The sequence below is a fragment of the Thermobia domestica genome, chromosome 4, assembly GCF_964235325.1.
Source record: "Thermobia domestica chromosome 4, izTheDome1.hap1.1, whole genome shotgun sequence".
Taxonomy (NCBI): Eukaryota; Metazoa; Arthropoda; class Insecta; order Zygentoma; family Lepismatidae; genus Thermobia; species Thermobia domestica.
This window is the reverse complement of record NC_137457.1, coordinates 24,651,380-24,675,030: the sequence shown is the minus strand read 5'-3', so window position 1 is coordinate 24,675,030 and position 23,651 is coordinate 24,651,380.

Sequence of the window (23,651 nt, the reverse complement as noted above, 5' to 3'; positions counted from 1 at the left end):
GCTTTCTTCCATTTCAGAAAGCCATTGCCTCTATTTAAGACTAAATTGGTGGTGGATATCATGAAGTCCACTGGTTTCCTCGGTTATTCCCCGTTACCTTTTACTACTGTATTATGGTTTCCCAATTCACTCGTATTTCTTGTTTATTTCAAAGAGAACAGTGGACCAATGTTGGAATGCTCACCTCAACTGAACAACATTTTTTCTCTCTTCATACCATATAATTCTCTTCTAATGAAGTACTTGTATTTATAATCGATTTGAGAATACCTTAAGTGACTCAGTGATTCAACAGTTACTTTTGGTTTGAAGAGCACTTTGTTCGATTACAGGTCATGTGTGGTAGAGAGCATCTGATTCTCTTGGAAGGTTCCCCATTTCCTTTTATCATCTTGACTACATTACTCCATCTTACTTATAGTCCACTTCGTGGGATGTGGTAGCTCTACAGCACACTGATCACGTTTAGAATCGAAGGGTTCTTGGTTCACTGTAGGTCATTTCCTCTTCTACCATTATCTCACTAATTATTTTCTCGTCAATTCCTTGTATTTATAACATCTTTTAGAATACAGTATATCATAACGTCCAAGTTCTTTTTTTCTTTATTGCAGATTCTGCATTTTCTTTCATTAGCTTGACATTATCGTCCACTGTTACTTATAGTCTGTTTCGTGGGGCACGATAGCTTCATGATGCAGATACAGACCTCACGTTGACGGTAGAAAGGTTCTTGGTTTGATATAAGTCATTAAACTAATTAACTAACTCTATGGTCTATAAAACCCGAAGTTTCAATGCCGCGTTCACGGAAAGCTTTCCATTAACTTCTGTTCTTAGCCAACTCGATCCAGTTTCTACTTTGTATTTCTGTTTCTGTAAATCTCTTGTCGTCGCGAATTCTGTCGAGGAATTTGAAGCTTAAAATATATAAAACGATAATCATGCCTGTTGTTATATATGGATGCGAAACATGGTCGCTTACACTGAGGGAAGAACATAGACTGAAAGTATTTGAGAACAAGATCCTGAGACGAATATTCGGACCCAAGAAGAACGGGAATGGGGAATGACAGAAACTTCATAACGAGGAACTACATAATTTATATGGTTTACCCAACATTGTTAGGGTCGTCAAGTCTAGAAGGCTTAGGTGGGCGGGTCATGTAGCTAGAATGGAAGAAAGTAGAAACGCTTTCAAAGTCTTGACTGGAAGATTAATCGGAAAACGACCATTAGGAAGACCTAGGCGCAGATGGGAGGACAATATTAAGATGGATCTCGCAGAGATTGGAATACAAAGTAGAAACTGGATCCAGTTAGCTAAGAATAGAAGCCAGTGGAGAGCTTTTGTGAACGCGGCATTGAACCTCCGGGTTCCATAGGCCATAGAGTTAGTTAGTTAGTTAGTTTCTGAGGGATTTATCTTAACATAGTCCTCCCGTCTACACCTAGGTCTTTCTAATGATCGTTTTCCGATTGGTCTTCCAGTCAAGACTTTGAAAGCGTTTCTACTTTCTTCCAGTCTAGCTATATGACCTGTCCACCTTAGCCTCCTAGATTTGATGACCCTAACAATGTTGGTAAACCGTATAAATTATGTAGTTCCTCGTTATGAAATTTCCGCCTTCCCTATTCTCGTTCCTTTTGTGTTCGAATATTTGTCTAAGGATATTGTTCTCAAATACTTTTAGTCTACGTTCTTCCCTGAAAGTAAGTGACCATGTTCCGCAACTATACAGAACAACAGGCATGATTATCGTTTTATATATTTTACGCTTCAAATTCCTCGACAGAATTCGCGACGACAAGAAATTTTGAACTGAATAATAACACGAATTTCCTGCTTTTAGTCGACATTTAATTTCTGATATAGGTCATTTTCTCCCACTAATTATTTCATTACAAATAACTTATATGTTCAATCTTCTTCAGAAAGATATAGTGGCTTACACTGTAAAAAAAATTCATAATTTACAAAAAAAAAAAAACGTTGGCAATTTGTTTGTCAAGCCTCTATGTAAATCAATTTACACCTATAAAGTAAAATTACTCATATGAAATGGTGTAAAATTATATTTTTATCCATAAAAATATCACATTTTCTTATAAATTTACTGTAAATTTGTAAAAAGACCAGCAAATTATGTAATTTATATCAACGTTTTATCTTAATTATATATAAAACTACATTATCTGACATTGAGTACTTCCAATTGATGTGGAAAGTTGAAATTTGCCATGATTGTAGTTTTCCGAAGCTAACCGACAGGAAAATTGTCAAAAGTGAATATTTTTAATTTTTAGGGGGTCTAAAGGAGGGATGAAGAAATTCCCCATGTTATTTAAATGGGTGTTTTTTTGAACTATAATGTAATGTTTTCAGTACTTGGAATTGGAATAAAAACTTGAAATTCGGTATGCTTGTACGTTTTCGTTAGCGTTAACTAAGTAAATAAGTAAAAATAAAATTTTCTAACTGTAGAGTGGTTTTATGGGGAACTTAAAAATCTTTCCCATGTTATTTATATGGGACACCTTTTACACCCCAAAATTATTGGGCACTTCCTGTAGGGCTACAACGATTAAATTTGACATGATTGCAGCTTTTTAGGACTAACCGACAGAAAAATTGCCAAAAGTGAATATTTTTAATTTTTAGAGGGTCTAAAGGGGAGATGAAGAAATTCCCCATGTTATTTAAATCGGTCTTTTTTTTATATATATAATCTCATATTTTAGGTACTTGGAATTAGAATAAAAACTTAAAATTCTGTATGCTTATACTTTTTGTTAGCGTTAACTAAGTAAATCGCTAAAAATAAAAATTTCCAACTGTAGAATGGTTTTGTGGGGGAACTGAAAAATCTTTCTCATGTTATTTATATGGGACATCTTCTACACCCCAAAATGTTTAGGCACTTCCGGCAGGATTAGAATCATGAAATTTCGCATGATTGTAGCTTTCCGAGACTAACCTACTTGAAAATTGGCAAAAGTGATTATTTTTAGTTTTTAAGGGGTCTAAAGGGAGGATGAAGAAATTTTCATGTTATTTAAATGGGCGTTTTCTTGGGATACAAAATCTTATCTTTTAGATAGTTGAAATAGGAAAAAAAAAACTTGAAATTTGGTAGAATTAAGGATTTAAGAGGTGCAAGGCCTTAGGTCGAGTAAACGTGAGGCTCAGGGGGCGAAGCCCCCAGCTGTGCCAAATTCAGAAAATGTAATTAAAGAGCAAATGCACAAAATTCACTTTTGATGCAAAGGCTGATATCTAAGAGATGCGAGGCCGTAGGTCGGGCAAACGCGGGGGTCTGGGGGCGGAGCCCCCAGCTATCCAAAGGCTAGTTATTTTATATCTAAGAAGTATATCAACTTACAAAATGAAGCGCAAATAATTTTACATTGTTATTTGGGAATTAAACTACAAAAATTATTTCCAGTGTAATAACACAAAATTTATATCTAATGCAAGGAGCTCTTGGTTCAATGCCTGACCATGTGGGTTTGACAACGTAGAAATTTCTCACACTATTTTTATTCCACTTTTTCCATTAATTTCTCCATCTCTAATAATTTCCATCTACCATTCGTTTCTTTAAATATTTAAAGAAGCTAAATTATTGGGAATGAATTTCAAGTTTCCATGTTTATTATCCGTTTTCTCTAGTCTACAAGATATGACCGAAGTGGGAGTGGGACCTTGAACTTAGATTTTCATTTTTTTACTTATTAATAAAACATTCATTATTATGTTATTTTTTACCCATGTAGAAGAAACACACACACACACACACACACACATATACAGTATATATATATATATATATATATATATATATATATATATATATATATATATATATATATATATATATATATATATATATATATATATATATATATATATATATATATATATATATATACTTGTGTGATTATTCTTATCTGTTAAAAATAGAAGTGCCTTAATAAGAGTGTGTAATTAGTGTAAAAGAACAAGATAATTAATGGAAAGATTATCTGTCTAAACATTATACATTAGGATGTTGTCGCACTCTACATTGTGAGAGGTTACTAAACTACAAATCCGTATTGTATCTTATCTACACAAAGCGTTTTTGTTCTTTTGTATTTAGTTTATTTTGTGACGCACATCGAAAATATCATAAAGAAGTCATCCTACTTAAAAAACGTCGAATTTTAATGACTTCTTGAATGTCAAACTAAAGCAGTTAAATCTTTAAAAATCTATGAAGTGTATTATGATTCATTTGCTTGTTATGTTTGAATCTCGCGTCTCATTTCACCGCCCACGCTATATAAGACTTTGGATGTGAAGTTTAGAATGCGAACCGAACCACCAGAATGAGTTCAAATTTTAGGGCTTCGCACGGGAAATCGAACCTTGGACCCAGAGCCGTAACTTAGATTTTTTTCTGGGAGGGCAAGCATTAATACGTGTATTTGGGCCCCTAGAAAAAGTTTTTCTAATTCTTGGGCCCCCTCTTTACATCTTTCTCTTACTCTTTATGGGTCCCCTGAACCTGTGGGCCCTTCCGCACGGCAAGGTCTGCGGGGCTGTTAGTTACGCCTGTGGGCCCGCTCAATACACGACAAATTAATTAAGGGGACAATATTGACAAATCTCAAAACCATACGAATAAACATTATTTCTAGGGACTCTAACAGTAGACATTTTCATACTGATATGGGTCCATGACTCATTTTTGTTTTATTTACCTTCTGTGTGCTGTTTTGTTTATGTAATGTACTGAACCTGTTTAATGCTTCATTTATAATTTCATGTTCGTATCGTGTATGGAGAAAGAAAATTTTGTCTAAAATTGGGCCCTCCTCGAACGGCGGTGAGCTTCTCTTGGGGGCAGTTGCCCCCTGCCCCCACAAGTTACGGCCCTGACTCGTGTACTTAAAGAGGCACGCGTTAGCCATTGTATCATCAGGGATATATAATTCTTGGCGAAGTATTACGTAGAATGTGCTGGAAAATCTTTGCAATATGGTGTAAATTAACATTATTCACCTAGTAACTCTTCACATATTTCAACCCCGAATACGTTTTTATTAGTGTTATCGCGACAAACTTACAAACTCTTTTGAGTCGAGCGGTAGACTGATGAAATGAAAGGTAATCAGGGATGCTCAAGAACCTACTTATTTCCTTTCTAACTAGATTTTTAACACACATGTTAGAGTTGCCACTTGTCCGATTTTGGAGAAAATGTCCAATGGGTCTGTCAGGACTTTAAAAATGTCCCGATTTTTAATGTAATGATGAAGTTGTATCATCGAAATGCACACGAATAGTGCATGCCGTTTCATTCTGAAGTCCACATTTGTTGTCACCTTAGGAAAGTATACAACGATAACGTTGTATATAATATTAGCAATCTATGTCAGCTTATAAAAAGGGATCAGAGGCGAATTATTTGAGCAGTATTATATATAAAGAAAAAGACACATAGAGATATCGAGAGATTATTTTGTAATCGTTAACTAAAAAGAGAGTTGTTGTTATGGCAACGTCGTAAATAAGTGTGTGTATGTATGTAGACATCTTGTTGAATATGCAGAAAGTTGATTATGTACGCTTCTCATGGTTGAATATTAAAAATCAGCTAAGAAAGTGATAAAACGTTTGAATTATTTCGAAGATTACTAAAATTGGAATATAACGAACCAGCACCTTCTAAAAATTGGTGCCTCAACACCGGGAAATATAAAAGTGTCGTTTTGAAGAATAGTAAAAACGGCAAGCTTTCAACGTGATATTAGTGTTACCATATTGAGAAGCGGTAAGGTGATACACCGAAATATGGCAATGAGTGCAACAGATAGTGATATAACTGGTGATCAAAGTGTGTATCCAGAAATGAATCCTAATGAAAATTTGACTGACATTTTAAGAGACTTAGCACAACAAATTAGGAACCAATCTGAGCAAATTAGGAACCAATCTGAACAAATTAGGAACCAGTCAGAGCAAATTCAACACTTTGATGAAAAATTGGACCAGAAGATAACCCAGCTAGCTAATGATTTTGATGAAAAGATAGCGAGGTTGGAACAATGTAATGAGAGCAGATGGGATCTTGTTCAACGTCAATTGAGTCAGATGAACCAACAGGTAGTAGAAAAATTTGAACAGTACGATGAAAAAAATGGAAAAACTAACACAAAGATGCACGGAAGTTCAACAGTCAATAGATGGTCTAAAGTCAACGGTAAATGCTCATGATAATCACATTAAAATACTGCAATACGAAGTGAACTTTATCAAAGAGAGATGTATTCCCGAAAGTCCATTTCAGAATAATGGATACATGAATCATCCTACATCTACAGGTTGGGTACCTAATCGTTCTCCCAGACCAATTTTGGAACTTGACGGATCTTCGAGTTGTGAAGAGAGTACTGAAAGAGAAAGAAGAGTAAGGCAAACATCCAGGCGTAAACATATCTCCAATAGAGGTATGAAGACAAATACAGGTAAACCGTTACGATTCAGCGAAGTTAAATCGCTTACAAAATTTAGTGGTGTGCCGGAAGATATCCCCGCTAGGGCATTTCTCGAAAAATTTCAGGATAAATGTGAGCTCATGGGTGTAGATGAGTTTCAGTTTTTAAAATTATTGCCGCATATCTTATTACCACCCTGTTTAACATGGTTCAAAGCTATCAGGGGTAGTCTTCGTACATATTCAGATTTCAAGAATGCTCTCCTATCAAATTATGAAAATGATTTTATGATAGCGAATAGAGATGCCGTCAGTAGTATTGGCGACACCCTATCGAAGTTTGGACTTTGACCCCGACCTTTATGACGTCATAGGTCAAAGGTCAATGACCTTGGCCCGGGGTCAATGACCTAGGGGTACTTAGGACCACCCCCTCTAAATTTTGGGAGGGGTACCTTGGCCCACCCCCTAAATTTTGGCAGGGGTACATAGGACCACCCCCCTTAAATTTGGGAAATTGCCAAATCTAAAAATTTGGTGTGGTAGCCTAGGACCATAGTATGTACCTCTATCAGTATTGGGGGTCTCTGTCGTTCCCTTTCATGGGTAAAAAATTGCCAAAAAGTCAAATTTCGGGGGTTTTTGACCTAATTTATCCCCTTTGATGAGGTATTATAACCCTATATGGTTATATGGACGTATACATTACCTATCATAAGACATGGGTATATTAATGCATCCCTTGAAAAATTTGGGAGGGGTACCTTGGCCCACCCCTTAAATTTTGGAAATTGACCAATTTAAACATTGGGTATTATAGTATAGGACCCTAATATGTATTATGATAAATTTGGGTGGTCCACCTCATTCCCTTCTAGGGGTACAAAATTGCCAAAATATAAATGTAAGAAATATGTTGTACCACGTATTTGGTTTTTTGGTCCATTTTATCCCCTTGGATGAGATCCTATTACCTTATATAGTTATATGGTCATGTATAGGGGTCCATTACCTATCATAAGACATGGGTATATTGGTGCACCCCCTTTAAAATTTTGGGAGGAGTACCTTGGCCCACCCCTTAAATTTTGGAAATTGCCCAATTTAAACATTTGGTACTATAGTACAGGACCTCAATATGTATCATGATAAATTTGGATGGTCCACCTCGATCCCTTTTAGGGGTACAAAATTGCCAAAATATAAAGGTAAGAAATATGTTGTACCACGTATTTGGTTTTTTGGTCCATTTTATCCCCTAGGATGAGATCCTATTACCTTATATGATTACAGGGATCTATTTCATATCATAAGACATGGGTATATTGCTGCACCCTTCTTAAAATTTGGCAATGGGGGTCCACTGAAATTGTCCAATTTAAGCATAGTACAGGACCTCAATATGTTTCGGTGATCCTATTACCAAATTTTTAAGTACAACCACGTGTTTGGTTATTGACTCAATGTATCCTATTTGATAAGGTATGGACGGGTATCCCCTTTCAATTTGGTTATCTTCGGGTGTAGTACAGTCACGTGATCAATGATTTGGTTTTGATGCGCGACGAGTTCCCTGGTCAATGTTCTCTAGGAATTAGGTGGAAACTTTGTCCAGGGTTCTCGTCTTATATCGCACAGTTCTTTAGGAGAATCTGATAACGTTGTATATGGAATGGATAATAAAAACACATAAATAAGCATAAATTGTATTTTATTCATTTTTCTGGTTTCTTCTTTTTCTTTCTTATTGACAATGTTTGTATATTGAGCTGGGTTTCTTCATTAGACCGCCTCCTCTTCTTGATTGTGATGATTTGTTTCCATGTTTTGCAGCATAGCAACCGTTTGCAAAGCTTCGTATTGTGAATTCTGTAAAAAAGAACGAGGAAAAAGATGATTAGTATAGAAATAGATGATGATTAAACAATACATTTGCAATGATAAATATGATAAAATTACCTGGAAGGTATATTGCAGCAGTCTACGATCATTAACCGTGGGTACTGTTGTGAACAAATATTGAATTTCACGCAGAGATTTTCCTTGGGCTTTACAGCACAAATAAAAATAAGCATAATAGCCACATACGGATGAACCAAGACTTTGCATTTGGCTATTATTATATTTATAGTATATACAATGAAGTTTTAAGAATGCAACATGTTGTGGTACATAAGGAGGAAGGCCATAGCTGTCAAAATATTCTCCAACACTGCGATGATCAATATAAATTGCAATCCAATGACTTCCTAGTTTTGTGGATGGATCTGTATTAACAATGATTGCCAGAGGAAGAGAAAACCGTGAGGGTAACTCATCGCTTGCAAATACCCCGGTAAAATGATTTCTGAATAATGGACTACCGTTTAAAGCACTAGCTAATTGTAATGTATTCAACATCGTGAATGGAAATGATACATAACGTATACGTACCTTGTAATTTAAAAGTCCAGGATAATGTTGCGCTGGTGGTCGATCTCTAGGAGTGAGGAAAACTCCCCATACACAATACAGTTTGCAGATGCTGCTAATTTCTCTTGGAAATGAACTTCCAATCGGATGGCTCCATGTCGTTGTAAATTCCAATAGTGACAATCTCCAGCAGAAGAATCGGGAGTTAGGTCAAATACAAACAGTGTATATCCATTCTTGTAGTCGGCTCTTGAAATTGTATTTCCAGTATTGGTAAAATGTATGCCAGAACCTGAGAACAATGTGTGGTACGATGAAATGTAGAGATTTTCTTCAAAGTTGGGTTGCAACGGTTTTGAAGGTACAGCTTTTCCATCCACATACAATGTAAAGAAATTAATGTTTAGATGTTGAAATTCAAATGGATTGCTGGTAATAGTTCCACTGGATGCTTCATTCGATGTAAATCCTACAATAATACAATTTGGCAATGTTCCCATAAACAGGTTATCAATAGTTTTGGATTGTATATCCTTCGGGATGGTAAATGATTTCATTTGAACCCTTGTCAGAGGATACTTTGCCGGTGTAGATTGTAAAATTTTATTGTGTGCCAATTTGACACTAGGGTTAATGTTGACTTTTTCCACCTGCAACGATGCATCTAGATTATTGATTTTTGCACTGACACCACTTTCACCGGCCATGAGACAAAAGTTTGGCTTTGCAGGAATAAGTTTCACACGTAATTCCACTCCATGAATTAAAAATTTATCTTGATTAAAAATGTCACAATGAAGATGTCCAATCATATCGAATTTCATACTTTGTTTTGTCAGTTCATAGCGTCGTTGAAATCCTTTGTTCTCACTTGTGGTTGCGTTCGTATGACCAGCCGTATCTTGAAACCACATTGCTGTTTGTAAATGTGTATTTTTAGCTCCATCACTATAATTGAGCAGTTTTTCCAGGTACGAACGATATGGATGATTATGTGACGGAAATGAGATCAGTTTATTGTTCAAGTAGATTTGTACTTCACTAAACATAGCATTTAGAAAATCATTGACAGGTGCAATTATTGCTTTATCCGTTTCGGTGAAGGATGAACCATCTGGTTTCACAATTTGTGCTTGGATGTACAATAAGGTTTGTGGCAAATCAATATATTCATCACTGCTACCACTCACTACAAATTCTATTGGTGAATTTTCAGCTATTGAACTAATTGGTTTGTAGCCAATAATACGATTGTCCAGAACACTGGTTTGCGTGGGTAATGTTGAAAAAATGTCCAATTCACTTTTTACACATTCACAGGATTGATGATGTAAGAAAGCCATCGTTGAATTAATCAAAAATATCTGGTGACGATGCCAATGATCTCTTCTTCTTCTTATGTGATAATTTACGTCTCTTTGTAGGATTGATGATGTTGTTGATCGTTGGAAGGTCAACCTCAAACTGAGAGCAGTCATCCCATTTTCGTTTATGATATCCACTTCCCAGCATAGTTTTCAACTTATTTTTAGCTTCTTCTTGTAAATTTGTTTTTGCCTCTTGCATACGTTGATGAAACGATTCTTCCAGCGGTTGATTCGAGATCACAACGTCATTAATCATATTGGCACCTGATTTTAATAATTCTTTTCCCACAGTTTTAGCTCCTTGCTTCACAAGTGGTAACACTGAACGAAATAAGCCACCAAGGAAACTTCCAATGCCATGTCCTGCTTGATAGGGACTTCCCACATAGACGTTGCCGATACCGGATAACGCTTGTTTTTGGTAGTATTGCAAATACGGATCAGTCATGACGACGACGACGGAAATGTAGTTTTGTACACACCGTTCCAAAGGTGAATGGCATACGATGACCTGTGCTATCCCTTATATCGATTTGTATTTGCTCAAAATTCATTTTTTCCACCGGAACATAATGTGCAGGATTAAAGATTTGTACTGCATGACTTCCAAAGGTATGATTCACAGGATCCATGTTGACAATTCGTAGCAAGGGTACCATTGTATCTCCAACAATGACAGATTCAATAATGTCACAATAGACGTACATTTGTGATGGTAAACCTAATCGTACATCCGGTGTATATTGTCCCTTTTGCATATCTTTTAAATCACTTTTTGGTTCAAATCCAAGCATTAAACTAACACTTGGTGAGATTTGTACAGAAGTATGGATTTCCTTATTGGGATGTCTTATGAGGCATATATTATTAGTCGCATCATGGGATATAAATAAATTGGTTTCTTTATGATGTATATTAATTGCATGAATAAGATCCCGTATATTGTTATAATAGCGAACAGGGATCGTTACAACCTTCCACGGTTCTTGATCATTACTACTTGATGATTTGTAATATATTTTATTGTTTTTACTGTTAATGTTCAGCAAAGAATGTGGATAATGAATCTGTACAATTGCCACATCCCATTTCTGGCGAAACTCTACACGTCGTTGTAATTTCGTAATATATGAAGTCAATGTATTTTCTGGAAAATAATCCATGGAACTATTACTGGGAAGTGTAACGTAAAAATCTTGATCAGGTTCCATTCTTCTTCTTCTTCAATGAAGTTGCAGGGATCCACGAATTGAATGAGGAAGGATATCCTTTCCACTGGACAAGATACTCCTTTCTGCGACCTTTTGTTCTTGTACGTAATATTTTATCGATGAGGAACGTCGAAGGGAGCGGCACTGGTTGTAATTCTTCTCTGTAGAAAACACCATCGATGAGTTGATGATTTAAATCCTCTAGTCGATACACTGGTGGGTTTCTTGGTACAATGGCTTTTACTCTGAATATTTCCCAAGTCCAGTTCTCGAGGTAACCCTTGTCAAAGATACGTTTTGTTTTACTTATACGAACAGTATCACCAACAGATAAATCCGTATCTTGTTTTGAACGTTGTAGCTTTTTGTCGTATAAGTTATGCCACACCTCCAGTAAATTGTCCTGAGAAACGTTTGCAGGTGCCATTTTAATACTGGAATGCCGACTTTCATTGTATGCTTTTACAAGTAAAGGCAATACTTTGATGTAATTGTATGTTTGATATTTGGTAAAGTATTTCCACATACGATGTTTCAATGTCTGATTAAATCTTTCTGCGATGCTGGCTTTAATATCTGGATCCTTTGTTGTAACATGTTGCACGTTGTGTTTCCTGAAAAACTTTTGTACTGCCTTGTTGGTAAATTCAGTTCCTTGATCACTACGTAGTACAATTGGTTTCCTGTCCTGGAAAATCATATCAAATGCATTCACTATATCCTCGGCACTTTTCGATTTTAGTGGTACAGCCCACCCGTACCGACTAAACACATCAATCACTGTAAGAATATAGCGGTAATTGTCATTATAGTTTTGAAGTGATTGTAAATCATTTAAATCACATTCCCATCTATCATCAATATTGTTGACAAGATAAAAATCTCTACGGAAACGACGACGTACAGGACGATGTAACGTGTAGGTAGTTTGTTTGTTTAACCAAAGTTTTATTTTGGCTAGAGGTATAGATTTTCCTGTGGCTTGCCATAATTTCTTTGCAGTAGAAAATGATGCAGGATGTGCTGGATTGTAATAAATGGATTTCAACTTTTTGTTCATGGTTTGTACGTTGACCATTGTGGAATGATACGTTTTCTTTTTGGTCGGACTTCTAAAACATCATCATCATCATCTTCTTCTTCTTCTTCTTCTCCGGAAGAAAATAATTCAGGTACCGGTTTTGATGGTGCAGATCCTTCAGATGCTGTTGTACTATTATGCTTGACAATATAGTTTAATCTTCGTGGATTACCAATCAATTCTTGAGGTGTGTTTGACGATGCAAGGTAGTTGCAAAACAATTCCCAGCCTTGAGGATTAGAATGTTTCCTCGGTCGAGTCACATCACACATTAAATCTACAATATTGGATCCATGTAGTTTATTGTCGTTGATGTACACTGTTCCTTTATGATCCCACGTAATTGCGTCATCTTGTTTTAAACGACGGAATAGTAGTTCGGCTTTCTTACGATACATTTGTGGTATTGCGGCTAAAATTTCTTGTTTCGTGCTATCGTCAACATTCGGGACGTCACCATCAGGTTTCACTGATGTAATTGTAAGTGGTATTGGTTCTTCTTGTTTACGTATCACATAAAGATATTTCTGTAATATTCTATTGTACTGATTCCATTTTTCTTCATCACTTGGATACGATGTATTCAATATGGATTGCATTTCACGATCGAAATTAGATTCTCGATTTTCACTCACACGGGATGATGATGCATGCATTCGTTGAAGCATTTCTGGTGGCACTAAAACCATCTTCTTGCTATGTTCCATGAAGTTTATTGTTTAAACAAAATACTGGATAACACACTTCCTACAATAGGTGCAAGTAATGCAGGTAAGAATCCTCCTTGTTGTACGGCTAAATGTTTCTTCTTTTTATCCAATGATTTTGTATTGTCTACGAGATAGCGGAGCGTGTTCTTGTAACGCTTTAATCTTGACTTCTGCGCACTTGTCAGTGGAACATTGCCTTTTAAGACATTATAACAACATTCACAAATACTATGAATCAATGAAGCGTCTGCATTGGCAATAATAGCTTTACGCAATCTTGGTTTAGCTTTGTGCAGAGCACGTAGCAGATCAGCGTGTTTCACTGTAGGAGACATCGTGACAGACTAAGTCATTCTTTTCACATGCACAATAATTTAAACATGTTTTGTTGGTACGTAAACATAATGATGCAAATCGTCGGGAAAAATATTTGTACGAAATCGCATTTCATCGGGTGTATCTTGTTTAAGATCCATCAGTAAATAACCATGTGGATTTCTTGTTGCGTCTGCATAACTTTCTTGTAGAAACAGTGGATGCTCAGGCATGATTTGATAACTCATATGCTTGATTTGTGACTTGTCACGTGGATTTTTAAACAACACCAAATACGAACAATTTAAACTCATATTTCTATTTGCTTTACTTTGATGAAATACATTTTGTGTTATAAAAATCACACTAATATTTCGATGATGTGATCCTTTTGTGAACATATCAACAATATCACTATTCACTTCTCGCATATGGTCATCAATAATAATCAAATGTGGTCCATCTTGAGGCTGAAAATCTTTCATTCGTGGAAGTCCTTCGTGAAATTCTACTGGAACCGGCATTGTTGCATACACGTCTTGCCATTCTGCATAATACCAGTATATCTTACGAAATTTTGCATTGATCATGGTTGGGAGATGTGAAAGTAATCGCTTCACAAAATACGTTTTTCCACACCCACTAGGCCCTGCGAGAATACAGGTAAATGGATGTTTCCACTGTGTATCCATGATGAACACTAACACCTTGTTTCAAAAATGATGCGTATTTAAAGCGAGTACAACAATTCTTACACTCACTGGTGTGAAAAGGAAAAATCCGTTCATCTGTTTATTGAATAGTTGAAAACCGTTTATTTGTTAATCGAATAGTTGAAAACCGTTTATTTGTTAATCGAATAGTTAAAAACCGGATAAAGTTTAACGGTTAACCGTGAAAGTTGATCATTGTTTGATTTAAATTCTATTTGAAAAAATTTTTCGTTTCAAATTTGTTTTGAAATTTTTGTTTCAAAAATTTTTGTTTGAAAATTTTTTGTTTCAAATTTTTTTTCAAATTTTTTCGTTTGAAATTTTTTTGTTTGTAAATTTATTGTTTCAAAATTTTTTGTTTTAAAATGTTTCGTTTCAAATTTTTTTGTTGAAAATTTTTCGTTTCAAAATTTTTGTTTCAAATTTTTCGTTTCAAATTTTTGTTTTGAAAATTTTTTTAGTTTCAAGATTTTTGTTTAAAAGTTTTCGTTTCAATTTTTGTTTTGATTTTTTTTTAGTTTGAAAAGTTGAAAAAAAGTTTTAAATGCCAAGAATCTTGTTCAAAGTTTCCACCTAATTCCTAGAGAACATTGACCAGGGACCTCGTCGCGCATCAAAACCAAATCATCCATCACGTGACTGTACTACACCCGAGGGGTTATACCAAATTGAAAGGGGATACCCGTCCATACCTTATCAAATAGGATACATTGAGTCAAACACGTGGTTGTACTAAAAAAATTTGGTAATAGGACCACCGAAACATATTGAAGTCCTGCACTATGCTTAAATTGGACAATTTCAGTGTACCCCTTGCCAAATTTTAAGAAGGGTGCAACAATATACCCATGTCTTATGATATGAAATAGATCCCTGTAATCATATAAGGTAATAGGATCTCATCCAAGGGGATAAAATGGACCAAAAAACCAAATACGTGGTACAACATATTTCTTACCTTTATATTTTGGCAATTTTGTACCCCTAAAAGGGAACGAGGTGGACCATCCAAATTTATCATGATACATATTGAGGTCCTGTACTATAGTACCAAATGTTTAAATTGGGCAATTTCCAAAATTTAAGGGGTGGGCCAAGGTACTCCTCCCAAAATTTTAAAGGGGTGCACCAATATACCCATGTCTTATGATAGGTAATGGACCCCTATACATGACCATATAACTATATAAGGTAATAGGACCTCATCAAAGGGGGATAAAATGGACCAAAAACCAAACACGTGGTATAACGTATTGCTTACGTTTATATTTTTGGCAATTTTGTACCCCTAGAAGGGAATGAGGTGGACCACCCAAATTTATCATAATACATATTAAGGTCCTGTACTATAATACCCAATGTTTAAATTGGTCAATTTCCAAAATTTAAGGGGTGGGCCAAGGTACCCCTCCCAAATTTTTCAAGGGATGCATTAATATACCCATGTCTTATGAAAGGTAATGGACCCCTGTATACGCCCATATAACTATATAGGGTTATAATACCTCATCAAAGGGGATAAATTAGGTCAAAAACCTCCGAAATTTGAATTTTTGGCAATTTTTTACTCATAAAAGGGAACGACATAGACACCCAATACTGATAGAGGTACATACTGTGGTCCTAGACTACCACACCAAATTTTTAGATTTGGCAATTTCCCAAATTTAAGGGGGGTGGTCCTATGTACCCCTGCCAAAATTTAGGGGGTGGGCCAAGGTACCCATCCCAAAATTTAGAGAGGGTGGTCCTAAGTACCCCTAGGTCATTGATCCCGGGCCAAGGTCATTGACCTTTGACCTATGACGTCATAAAGGTCGGGGTCAAAGTCCAAACTTCGATAGGGTGTCGCCAATACTACTCCGTCTTGCGAACGAAACATTTCAATCCAAAATTACACAGGAGTATTACAGAATTTGTAGTATCTACATATAATGAGTTAAGATCACTAAATCCAAATCATCCGGAATCCCGAATTATAGCTTCCATTAGAATCTTATTGACATTTCGACTACAACAGTTGTTAATGTCGGCGCAGTGCATTAACTTCAACCATTTAATTATGCTTATTCAGAATTATGAAAGTCAGTCGGCGATACAGAATAACAATAAAATGCATGATAGAGGTCAGGGTAATTATGCACGTAATCAGACACAATATGCTTCTGTTCGTAATATAAATGTACAATCTGGAAGTAATTCTAATATGCATAGTTTTAATAATAGAATGAATAGTTATAATGGAACCGTTAATCAAACGCAACCTAATCACAGAAATGGAGCTAGGAATTTTAGAAATAGCAACAGGAATTTCAGTAGAAGTAATAATTATCGCCGATTTTCACAAAATGAATTTGCAGATGGCAGGAATTCTGTAAATAGGAATCAAAATATGGTATCATCCTATGAAAGACAAGAATGTACACAAGATTGTGCTATACAAGTTGCTTAAATGAGCCCTTCGAACGTATAACTTGAATTATCAAAAAGGCGTCCGATGGATTTGTATTAAATTGACCTTTGCTTACGTCTATGGTTAATATGTTCTTCAGTCGATTTATTATTAAAATGTATGTTGAAAGCATATGTAATTATGAAATATCTTGTTAAATATGTAAAAAGCAAATCATTTACGGAATATTGACGAAGTTAATTTATGGCAGTCAACTGAAAATATTATTGAATTTGTTCCTTATAGTTTTCTTGCAATTTCCTTTTATAGTATTAACTGAGAAAATGTTAATTTGTGTTTCATGTCTTTTGTAAGTTCTCTCATAATTACTTATACGAATATTATAAAGATCTTTATTTGTAATTTGAACATGAAGCAAACTATCAGTTAGGTTTAATTTTTGAATAGCCTCATCCATGATAATTGTAAATCGACGTTCTTAGTATTGAGATATATTGATAAATATAAAAATGTGTAATGCTATAATATATTATATATATAAATGGAAGAGTAAAATATTTTATTAAAGGTGATATTAAATATATACGAGGGTTATTCAAAAGGTAGATGCTTTATAATCTTCAACCCAGGGTTCTTTCCTTCATAGTAGAACTATTATGGAAGTCCCGTCCGGACGACATCTACAACGATAACGTTGTAGGCCTATATAATATTAGCAATCTATGCCAGCTTATAAAAAGGGATCAGAGGCGAATTATTTGAGCAGTATTATATATAAAGAAAAGAAAGACACATAGAGATATCGAGAGATTATTTTGTAATCGTTAACTAAAAAGAGAGTTGTTGCTATGGCAACGTCGTAAATAAGTGTGTGTATGTATGTAGACATCTTGTTGAATATGCAGAAAGTTGATTATGTACGCTTCTCATGGTTGAGTATTAAAAATCAGCTAAGAAAGTGATAAAACGTTTGAATTATTTCGAAGATTACTAAAATTGGAATATAACGAACCAGCACCTTCTAAGTACATGTGGCGTAGATCTCCATCCTTCGTCTCTAAGCAGTGTAGATTTTGTTTACTACGTGGCAACAGTTGAATCACGGTGCCTGAAAGAGTAAGACATGTTTCTGATGCTGTCCGGGGACATGAAATTTTCGGTTGAAGAGCAACGGGAATTGTGAAATTCCTCACTGCAGCTGGACTTTCATCACCAAGGTGCGTGTGTGTGGTGATAGTGTTCTTGCAGAAAACACTGTTAGGAAGTGGGTACGTGAGTTCGAAGCAGGGTGAACGAGTGTGAAGAATGAGCAGAAGTGTGGACGTCCAAAAGCAGCATCAACTGACGGTGACATTGCTTGTGTTGAAAATTTCATAACGGATGATAGGAGTGTCACCATGCAGGAGATTTTTGATACACTGGGGTTAACAATGGAAAGAATAGAACGAATAATTGCAAACGAACTGAGCTGAAGGAAAGTTTCCTCTCGCTGAGTTCCAGGAGTGCTTAATGGCGATCAAAAAGAATCAAGGATTCGATCAAGAGTTGTAAATTTGACACGCTTCAAAAGAGAGGCGCGCAATTTTTAGAAACTGTTGTGACAATGGATGAATCACAGCTTCCATTATTCAACCCAGAAATAAAAAGGCAGCTGATGCAGTAGAAACACACAAATTCATTACAACTCAAAAAAATTTCGTCAGATAGCATCCAATGAGAAGGTGCTGTGCGCTATCTTCTGGGAATGATTTTATCCCACCCTGTTCCGAAATATCATATACTTGCAAGCTAGTATTTGTGTATACTTTCGGATACTTTGTTTTGCCAAAATTGACTGAGAAACGACCACAAATGACAAATGGCAATTTGATCCTCCATATGGACAATGCACCGCCCCATTTTGCTAATGTTGTGACCTCATTTTTGGCTGACCAGAATATTGAACTTATGCACATTCACCCTACTCATCAAGTTTAGCCCGAGTGACTTCTGGTTGTTCTCAAACCTCAAGGATTCTCATGGTTGACGCCATTTTGCCAGTAGATCATCCTTGGAAAGTGATATTTTCCAGCATCTGGAACATATCTCAGAAAATGACTACTCACATACTACTCAAAATGGACGGAACTATGGCAACTATACAGGGGTTGGACAAAAAAATCTAAAATGTTTGCAAAAGTGTGAAAATCATACCTAGTATGGTGTGGGGCCTCCTTTTGCGTCCAAAACAGCTTGGATCCGACGTGGAATGGACGTATACAGCTCCTGAATCGTGGTGTGTGGAATTTTGTACCATTGTTCCTCCGAAACATGCTCCAGTTCCTTAAGGGATGCTGGTGATGGGTAATGAGACCGAACACGCCTTTCTAACTCGGACCACAATGGCTCAATGATGTTCAGATCTGGTGATTGTGGGACTCAGGGGAGGTGTGATAACTCCTGGTCATGCTCCTCAAACCATGATTTCACCGTTTTTGCAGCGTGACAGGGTGCCAAATCATCTTGGTAGATGCCATCACCATCAGCAAAAAATATTTGGGCCATGGGTAGAAACTGGTCCCCCAAAATGGCCTCATACTCCTTAGCACTCATCATTCCATGCAGGGCTATGATGGGACTTGCAGAAAACCACGATATCACTGCCCATACTGTAACAGAACCACTCCAATGCTTTACAGTTGGGAGCAGACAGTCTTTATCATAGGCCTGCGACGGCGTTCTCCATACGTAAACAGGACCAGTTGTTGGAAACAAGGTGAAGGTCGATTTATCGGACCACATTACGTGTTTCCACTGCTCATGAGTCCACGCTTTGTGGTCCTTGCACCACTGGACACGCCTCTTCACATTTACTGCTGTGACCAGGGGTTTGGCGATAGCGGCCCTGCCATGAATTTTCATTTTATGAAGTTGTCGTCGCACTGTTTTCGATGAAACCGGGTTCTGTAGGCCGGAAGTGAGTTCAAACGTAAGTTTCATTGCAGTGGTCTTCTTTTTAGTTGCTACAATCCGTTTTAATGCCCTCCGGTTCCTATCTGACAGGATTGTCTTTCGACCACTGTTGTGCTTTGCAGACGTCGTTTGCCCATGAAGTGTGTATGCCCTTGTGACATTGAATACAGTGCGTTCCAATACCCCCACAATGTTCGCCGCTGTTGCTACTGAATCTCCAACCAGACGGCCACCAACGATCATGCCTCTTTGGAAGTTTGTCAGGTCACCCATTTTACTGCAACACTTTCACACCACGACATTTAAAGGTGAAATGGTTACTGCTGACGGAAGAGGAAGGTCCACATGACACATTGAAAACAAAAAACAATCGGCAACCGCAACACGTGTTATGCAGTGGAGGGCCAAACTTACGTGTTCTGTATGAAGTGTTTTTAGATTTTTGTTCACCCCCTGTATATGAATAAAGAGGGAGATTTTGTTAAGAAATAGATACAGATAAGGATACACGGATACTGTATTTTCGTGTTCTTGGAAATTAGAACGAATTGGCACGTACGTTTGGTGTGCACTTCGTATTATTATTAAAGCCCGGAATTAACGGCAAAATGACGCAAGTGACACATATTGCAATTTTCGATATACTCAGGAAAAATGCTATTTTACAAGTTAGGAGCAACTTGATGCCATTTTTCATTTCTTCTTTCACTGCTCTTTATCCACACATAAATTACAGCAGACCAAAGATTTGACTCGCCCTTATAATACTCCACCTTCTATGGCCAGTGCTACATAAAGAACCAATTTTCAGCGACAATGTATTCTTAGTTGCTGTGGACACAGCCAAAACAAAAAGTTCCAGGTGCATCATCTTTGAGAAAGACTTACGTTGATAGCACTTACACGTATTGATGACATCCATAAAAGTATTGATGACAAAAATATATGAATTTCAATTGATAAAACATGCGATATATTAGGCCGTTCTTGTGCTAATGTTATAATTGAAACTTTGGAAAGCAGAGAAGGCACACAAACATATTTGATTCCATCAGAAGTTCTGAAAACATAAATGGTACGGGAGTTGCACAAGTTTTTACAGAATCACTGACCATTCTGTGGTCAGAATGCATAAAATATGATAGGATCCTTTTCTTTGTCACAGACGGAGCTGCATACATGCAAAGCGCAGGAGGAAAGCCCTTGAGCTTCTGTTTTCAAGTGTGCTGCATGTCCCCTGACTGACTGATAGAATTGCAGAGGAGATAGGCTCTCATTTACCTGACATTGATCTTCCCATGTCAAATACAGAAAAGGTATTTTTGAAAGGGTGTAGGTGTAGTTTTGGCGCACCACATTTTGGAAGATTTACATGTAAAATTCAATATTTTGCTTGGAAAGGCATGTGTATAGGGAACAAATTTCTGCAGGCGACAGAATTAAATACAAACTATTTTTTGCATTACAAGTGTAGAGTTACTAGTCTAAAATCACAACTTCTTTACGACGGATAAGTGAGTGCGTATGAAATATAGCTCTATTAGATGCTATATTCCACTGACGGAATATTTCTACACAGAACCTGTATTTTATATTTACAAGTGGAGCGTTACTAGTATGAAACCATGACAAATATTATTGAACTTCGTATCATTGCCAAAACCCACTTCTTTCCACTTCCTTCGCTTGCGCTCATACCCACCATCGCTGATGCGAATGCTTCCTTCGGACGCAACTCCGCGCTACCGCGAGGGCCCAAAAGCTTCATCTTGCTTTGACTCAGATAGCATTCGTGCTTTTTAGTGGCCACCTAGCACAAATTGGTTTGTGTTTTTTCTTTGTAGTTTCTCCTTATACTTCCGAAAGCCGTATTTATATGCAAATTGTAAAAAAAAAATAATTTTTCAATAATTACATCTAGTTGTCCCCTTGAATTTTATTTGTGTCAAGTGAGAAATTTTCATAAGGCCCAGTGGAAACTTTTTAAAGGATAATAAGAAGAAAAATCAGTGAGAGAATTGTAACTTTTCAACAATTCTTTGTAGTGGTGCGCCAAAAGTAAACCTGTACGTCTGACAGTTCCCTCTCGAACTAGTGCCTTTCATCAATTAGCCCCTGAATGGATTTTATCTTGTTATCTGAAATCTTTGAATGATGCTTTGTTAACGATCTAAGTGTTGTATCTGGTGACAAAAGTGCGCAGATCCGGTGAAAGTATGATCGTGTTGTAAGTGCTAATCCAGATTAAGAAAAATTGAAGAATATTCTTACTGTTAGTGTTATGAAAGGTGATGATGATGTAACTTTTGACAATGACACAAATGTTTCCAAAATTACTTGTTCCAGTATGCTCCAGTGATATTACACGTGAAAAGAACATTTTCACATTCAAAGCAAATTCTTTCGACACGAGACAAGGTCTTTCGTTTGAAAATCTTAAGAAATTGTTGCTAATTTCAGGGACCAAAAATATGCAATAACTCTCTTAAGCGAATATAAACTGCTAGCGTATAATAAAACAAGTTCATTTTAGTGTTTCTTGTGATGTGAATATTTTCTAAACTGCTAACGGAACTGCGTGTAAATAAAGTATGATAGTGTTTTGTTTCCATCACTTTGTTTCATTGTTAGTACTGAAGAATGATAAATTGATCGTTAGATGTCATCACTCATGGGTTGCGCAAGTTCATAGAGATTTTAAATTGGAACTACTTACTGTAAAATGAAACACTTTATTTCTTAGAATCATATTTTTTATTTCAATATTAAACCAACTATAGGCAATTATAGTTTTTACAGTATTTTAGTGGCTATTCTTTCAAGAAGTCCATCCTTGTTTGTTTTGTATGGTAAGTTTATCTGCCATTTTGGGTTTTTTATTTCGTACAGTTACACTCTACCTCCAGACCACTCTGGCACAGCCTATTACGAACCATACTCTACAGACGCTCATCTACCTCACATATGGCCATCATATACACAGTAATACCTTCTGTACTAACAGGGCTTCTCTGTCTTCATTGATGCCTAGCGCTGCCCCTTAGGCATTTGTTCAAGTAACAGAACCTATGTGTTGTAGTGAGTTTCGCACTTCATTTCATCTTCTCATCTCATATCATTTTACAGTTATGCTTTTCCTTCACTGAAGCTTATGTATTTCCCTTACTTCATGATTATGGTTAAATGCCATAATGACCATCACAATTTGAACAATAAAGTTTATGTATCAATCGATATCCCAACCACTGCTTCCTGAACAGCACAATGTATTAAACATCTCTTCCCCTACAGAGGGCGTAACCCTCTTCGGGTAGTAGCTAGCATCGGCTAGCTGGCAAAAAAGAAAATTATTTCGTAATTTCGCCAGTCATTTGGGTTTTTCTGTCATTAATTTCGGACTATTATTATTATTATTATTATTATTATTATTATTATTATTATTATTATTATTATTATTATTATTATTATTATTATTATTATTATTATTATTTAGTTTCCACACTATTATCCAGAGCATTTATAATAAGAGGAAATTTGACAACAATGGCAGGCAGAAAGCAATGTGCCTGGCAACAGAAAGTCTAACTTGGGAAGGTCGCGGGGTGACACTGATTTCATGTCAATACTCATTCGACTCCTTTTTTTGACATATGAAACAGACAACCGGACAGATTCTCGATTGCAAACGTGTTTGAATTACAGCATTAATTTTAAAATTGAAAAGATTTTGTAAAAAGTTTAAAGTAATCAATTTTTGATGCAGACGCTTAATTTTTGGTATCAGGAGGTTTTCTTGGATACCCAACACAGTGGTGAGGTCAAAATATACGCATTTTGCAAGATAGGGGCACTTATTGGAGAGGAAATGAAGGGCAATGGCGTCTTACAACTTGCAAATTTTAACCTTCGTAACTCGAACACGCTTGGCATCGAGAATTTCTCTGATTGCGTAATTGTTTCATATATAAAAAGAAGTCGAATGAGCGTAGTATCGA